Here is a 6,728-nt window from a genome sequence, read left to right on the forward strand (position 1 = left end):
GCAATTTAATAAGTCTGTTCTGATCAGTGTTTTCATGTTTGATCGTTACCACTTCCTCCAGGTACAGGGCATAGTGATGGGGACTTGTTGTGCCCCATCTTATGCCAATCTGTACCTGGGAGAGTGGGAATGCCTTTTTTTATCTGATCAGGGGTTGTCAATGTATACAGACCCTATTTCAGCTTGGTACCAATACATTGACGACATTTTTATAATATGGAAAGGCCCTAAAGCCATTCTAAAAGAATGACTGGCCCAAACGAATTTGAACAATTTAATTCCAAAAATTATAATGGCTCGTGACTTGTCCAACATTACCTAATTGGTTGTGGAAATATATAAAGAGTCTTATGGCAGTCTCTCTAGGGGGCATTATTGTAAGCCAACGACTTGTAACTCTATTTTACACACCACAAGCTTCCACCCTGAGCTATTGGTGTCATCTAAGTCTTACAGCCAATACCTTTGTGTGAGATGCAACTGCTATGATGATCTAACTTTCAAAATAAAAGCTGACAATTTAGGATTAAGACTGTTGGACAGAGGTTATACTAGGATGTGCCTCAGAAAGGTATGCAATAAAGTGGTGAAAAAATCAAGGGGGGATCTACTCTATTCTCAAAAAAACTCGAAACAAAACAATCAAATTAGCATTATTACTAGATTTTTGAGACCGCATGTATAGCTTAGGAATAATGTACAAAAATACTGGTATTTCCTATCCATGGACCCAGTCTCTGGATAGTCCATTATGGACTAGCCATCTAATATACTGTATTTATAAGACTAATATATATGAATGAATGAATGAATGAATGAAATACTTGTATAACGCACTACTGCTCCTATTTGCGCATCCATTGACATTTGTGAGTCTAAAATAACCTCGAGACTCTTGGCCTTGGTCTTTGGGGAGATCGTCTGCCCAAAGACGGTGGGTGGAGACCAGGAGGTTTTGGTTACGGGATTATGATTTGGGTGTAAGATAAGCAGCTCTGTCTTTGATTCGTTGAGCTGGAGGGAGTTAGTGGTCATCCAGTCATCTATTGATTTGAGGCAGTTTTCAAGTTGTTGTTGGTGATCTTTTTTTCCATTGATCCGGAAATAAACTTGCGTGTCTTCAGCGTAAGAGTGGAAGCAGAGATCTGAGCATCTGATGATTTGGAGGAGTGGGCGGATGTAAATGTTGAAGAGAATAGGGGACAAAGGAGAGCCTTGTGGGACTCCGCAGGTGACTGCCCGGGATTCAGAGAGGAATTTTCCTAGTTTCACTGTCTGTGACCGATTTCCTAGGAAGAAAGCGAACCATTGAAGATCTATGTATTGCACTCCGGCTACTTCCGGGAGGCGGACGAGTAGAGTATTGTGGTCTACTGTATCAAACGCTGCGCTTAGGTCTAACAGTACGAGGAGACACGGCTCTCCGTCATCTGCTGCTTCGAGGGTGTCGACCCAAATCTTAAGGAGTGCTGTTTCTGTTCCATGACCCGGGCGGAAGCCTGATTGCAACGGGTCCAGGAGTTTGTGAGTATCCAGGTGGAGTTGTAGCTGATGTACTACTGTTTTCTCCATGATCTTCGAAATGGTGTTGAGGCTCGTAATTGGCCTACGGTTGTTTGGGTCCTGAGGGTCTAGATTTGGTTTCTTGAGTAGAGGTTTGAAGATGCCTTGTTTGAGGATGCTGGGAACGATCCCTTCCTGAAATGATCGGTTTATGAGGGGGTTTATGGTTGGAGCCACAATGTCAGAGCATTCTTTCAGTAGTTTTGTGGGGATGATGTCAATTGGTGAGAAACTGTCAAAAGTTTATTAATGATGTTTTCTGTGGTGTCTGCGGTAATTGGGGTTAGTGAAAATTTCGGCGGTTGCGGAATGTTGGTGCAGACATCCTCTTTGTGTATTTGCTGGCTAAGGTTGGATGTTTTCTTCTGCCAAATTGATTCCCTGATGGTTTTGACTTTATCGATGAAAAAATCCGACAGATTGTCACAGTAATCCTGGGATTCATTTTCTGGGGGTTCTAGGCACACCGGATTCATTGATTGATTGACTAGTTTAAACATTTCCCGTGGTTGGTTTGTGGCCATTGAGATTGTATATGAGAAGTGATCCTTTTTGGCTTTAAAGATTGTTTTCCGATAATTCTCTGTGAGACCTTTGTAGTTAAAGTGGTTTTCCTCGGTGGGATTTCTTCTCCATGTTCTTTCCGCTCTTCTGCGTTCTTGTTTTAGTAGGGAGAGTGAGCTATTAAACCATCCAGAATTTTTCTTCCTGATGAGAGCCCTGCGTTTTAGAGCTACCGAGTCTGCTGATTGCAGTAATGCCCTGTTTAGGGAGTTGAGTGTTTCCTCCGCAGAGTGGTTTAAGATTATTGTAGTTATCTTGTTGGCTAGAGTGGTTTTGAAGGATTCGGAGTACAGTTTTTTATGTGATCTGGTCCAGTGCGTTGTTGTTACATGTTTCCATTTTTCGTGGGTGATGTTGGTAGCGATTTTGAATTTAATGGTGTGGTGGTCCGTCCCTGGCAATGTTATGTTGTAACATATATAAGAGCAAGATCTGTTAGGAATAGATACGTTCACAGTGAATATAAGAAGGAGAAGAAATGCGATCCCTGCAGAGACAAGGGAACATTCATGCGTGACACATGCACATATTTTGGATATATGTAAGTGGGTAGGCAGATTATACCACCCAATAAGGAGATATTTTAAAACCCACACACTTCATGAATTGTAGGACTACAGGTGTGGTATAACTACTTATATTACTGTGGTCCTTTTATATTGGGAAGACAAAGTTGGAACTCTGAAAATATACAGATACATTCAGAGTATGAAAATGGTAGGGATGGGCTCAGCCCTTCCTTTTCTGAGCTGGCCATTCAGCTGTCAGCTAATTGTCAGCTCCCATCTCTCTCCACAGATACTCAGCTGTTGATGATATCCTGCTCATCAGTCCTGCCTACTTAAGCCGTCCAGTCCAGAGAAGCTCTGCCTTCACCTTGGTCAACATTACAGTGACGATCTCCTGCGTTCCTGTTTAAAGACTTGCTTTGCTGACATTCCTTCTGGCTCCAGATGCTGCTTGCTGTTTCTCTATGTTGATCCCTGACTTCTGGCTTGGCTGACTATCTGTTCCGGTTACTGAACTTTGGCTATGTTTTGACTACTTTTGTTCTTTTTACTTTTATTATTATACAAGTGTGATTTAACTGTATTACTGTCTCAGTCTGATTTCATGGTTTCTGACAGAAAATTGTAAAGTTGTACTTACCAGCAGGTTGACACGGTGCCAATGCACACAATTATGTTTTCCAGAACATGATGTTTTTGGCATTGGACAGAGTCCATCCCAGTACCTGGAGTAAGGGGGGGGGGGATGGGATTGGAAAAAGTTCCTTCTCCAGCGGGAACTGAGATGGATTCATCTTCTTAACACCACTACTCCCCCTGTCTTAAACAAAGCTTAATGCCTATTTTGGAGGGATTTACATCTGGAGGTATGGAGAAATGTAGCAACAGTTTTGGCAGATATTATGGTTAACATGACTTTGTACTTCATAATATTTGTGTTATAATGTTTATTATGTAAAATATTGTGGCTGCCTTTCCTTCTTGGGACCACTATGGGCAGCTGTGCTGCCTTGTACCATGGGGGATATGCATCACCTGGCAGGTAGGGGCCTCTGCTGCACAATTTGCGTGTGGAGCGCTACTTGGTGTTTTGGCAGGATCTGATCTACCGCCTACTGCTCTGTATGTGAGATGAGGACGTCTCGCTCTCTTCCTGGTTGTGGGGGCTGGATAGGCAGTGAGTGGGTCTCTGCTCTATAATCCCACTATCTTTGGTAATCAGTTGATCACAGGGGGGTAGGGCACACATGACATACCAGGGGACCTTACCAGGATGTAATAAGCAGCTGGAAGTTTGGCTGAATCACCTCTATGCACACCTATGCATGACAAGCGTCAATTATAATGCCATTCTGATGCCATGTGAAGCTTTGAAAGCTGATGGGAGAGGAGCTAACAAGTAGCCAGTAAGGGCATATTGTGGGCTTTGGTTGTGGGCACCATTTAAGGGGAAAATAGTATATTATACTAATAGTTGATATAGATATCATTATGATGGGGAATAATACTTTATTTGGTAATTTTTGGTACATGGTACTTTCACTCCCAACGTGAATACTTATGTGGGAATATTGTTACAAAAGGAGTTTCCTCCCCATCTTAGGGTGATCCTAATTTATATAGTTATGCCTGATACATGTTAGGTATATCTGAATCATCCATTATGAATAAAGGATATGTCTCTCTCAAGCTTTACTGATTAATCCCTGGGATATACCATATTTATCGGCATATAAGACGCACCCCAAGTTTAGGAGGGAATTTTAAGGAAAAAAAACTTACATTTAAATGCCCATCAATGCAGCCTTATTGGTGTCCATCTGCAGCCTTGTGCAGCTTCATTGCAACCTTGTCATTGCCGCCTTGTCAGTGTAGCCTTACTCCAGTGTCATTACAGCCTTGTCAGTGTAGCCTTGCTCCAATGTCATTTGCAGCCTTGTCAGTGTAGAATTACAGTTTAAAAATGGCGCCGGCTGCTCTCGGCACCTCTTGGCGGCTCTCGGCTCCTCTCGCAGTCCCACCCAGTCCCACCCTATGATGGACAAAACACAGGTCTAATGGCGGGACTCAGCATGACTGTGAGCAGAGCAGAGCCTAGCCGAATACACTCGGCTATGTGCATTTCGCCAGCTCGCTCCACTCACAATTGGCGGGGGATCGGCGTATATACGCTGATAAATACAGTATACCTTTTATCCACTAATATTTTTGCACATCTTCTTTTTGCACATTGCAAAAAAAGTTTTTTAGATATACTTTTTTCCTTTATTGGCTTTGTCACCCCCATATATTATCCCTATACAATTTTCTGCCTCTTCAGCTGTAACTCCTGTGGCCTCAGTGTATGCATGTTCTTTCCTGAGCCGGATTTGCTTGGCCTGCAGATGGTTCAATGTAGTGAGTTATTTTCATGCTCTGAAGCATTTTGGGAATATTTGTCTGGTTTGCTTCTATGTACAACTTGCACTGTAAGTATACTGTGCTTGTTGACATATGTTACACAATGTGATATTATGTGTTATATTGTTTAATTTTATTATAGGCATGTCACATCCCTACCCCTGAGCAAGAATATTTGAAGCACCTCAAAATGCGCTAGTGATTTGTCCAAGTCTGGGGATTTGTGCTAACAAGTCAAGCACTATAAAAATGCTGTAATAATCTGCCAATTAGGGACTTATGGGTAGTGTCATTGATACATTGTGCTGTTATGAATATATATATATATATATATATATATCATATACAAGCTGCAACATAATTTTATGCTTCTTTGTAAATAAAGACTGATGATTTTAATATTATGGTTTACACACTATTGCCTTAAAAGTCCCATAGTTAATATACAGTCAGGTCCATAAATATTGAGACATCGACACAATTCTAATCTTTTTTCCTCTATACACCACCACAATGGATTTGAAATGAAATGAATAATATGTGCTTTAACTGTAGACTTTCAGCTTTAATTTGAGGGTATTTACATCCAAATCAGGTGAACGGTGTAGGAATTACAACAGTTTGTATATGTGCCTCCCACTTTTTAAGGGACCAAAAGTAATGGGACAGATTAACAATCATCCATAAAACTTTCACTTTTTAATACTTGGTTGCAAATCCTTTGCAGTCAATTACAGCCTGAAGTCTGGAATGCATAGACATCACAAGATGTTGGGTTTCATCCCTGGCGATGCTCTGCCAGGCCTCTACTGCAACTATTTTCAGTTCCTGCTTGTTCTTTGGGCATTTTCCCTTCATTTTTGTCTTCAGCAAGTGAAATGCATGCTCAATCGGATTCAGGTCAGGTGATTGACTTGGCCATTGCATAACATTCCACTTCTTTCCCTTAAAAAACTCTTTGGTTTCTTTCACAGCATATGCTTCGGGTCATTGTCCATCTGCACTGTGAAGCGCTGTCCAATGAGTTCTGAAGCATTTTTCCTGAATATGAGGAGATAATATTGCCCGAAACTTCAGAATTCATCCTGCTGTTTTTTTCAGCAGTCACATCATCAATACAAGAGAACCAGTTCCATTGGCAGCCATACATGCCCACGCCATGACACAACCACCACCATGCTTCACTGATGAGGTGGTATGCTTTGGATCATGAGCAGTTCCTTTCCTTCACCATACTCTTCTCTTCCCATCACTCTGGTACAAGTTGATCCTGGTCTCACCTGTCCATAGGATGTTGTTCCAGAACTGTGAAGGCTTTTTTTTAGATGTTGTTTAGCAAACTCTATTCTGGCCTTCCTGTTTTTGAGGCTCACCAATGGCTTTCATCTTGTGGTGAACAGTCTGTTTTCACTCTGGTGAAGTCTTCTCTTGATTGTTGACTTTGATACACCTACCTCCTGGAGAGTGTTCTTGATCTGGCCAACTGTTTTCTTCACCACAGAAAGAATTCTTCGATCATCCTCCACTTGTTTTCTGTTGTCTTCCGAGTCTTTTGGTGTTGCTGAGCTCATTCTACCCTACCAGCTGAATGTCGCAGCTAAAATCGAGACTCATTGGACCAGGCAATTCTTCTATTGTCCAATTTTGGTGAGCCTATGCCAATTTTAGCCTCAGCTAGTAGTTCTTAGCTGA

The sequence above is a fragment of the Lithobates pipiens genome, unplaced genomic scaffold, assembly GCF_037356315.1.
Source record: "Lithobates pipiens isolate NorthernLeopardFrog02 unplaced genomic scaffold, aLitPip1_a1.2 Scaffold_13, whole genome shotgun sequence".
Classification (NCBI taxonomy): Eukaryota; Metazoa; Chordata; class Amphibia; order Anura; family Ranidae; genus Lithobates; species Lithobates pipiens.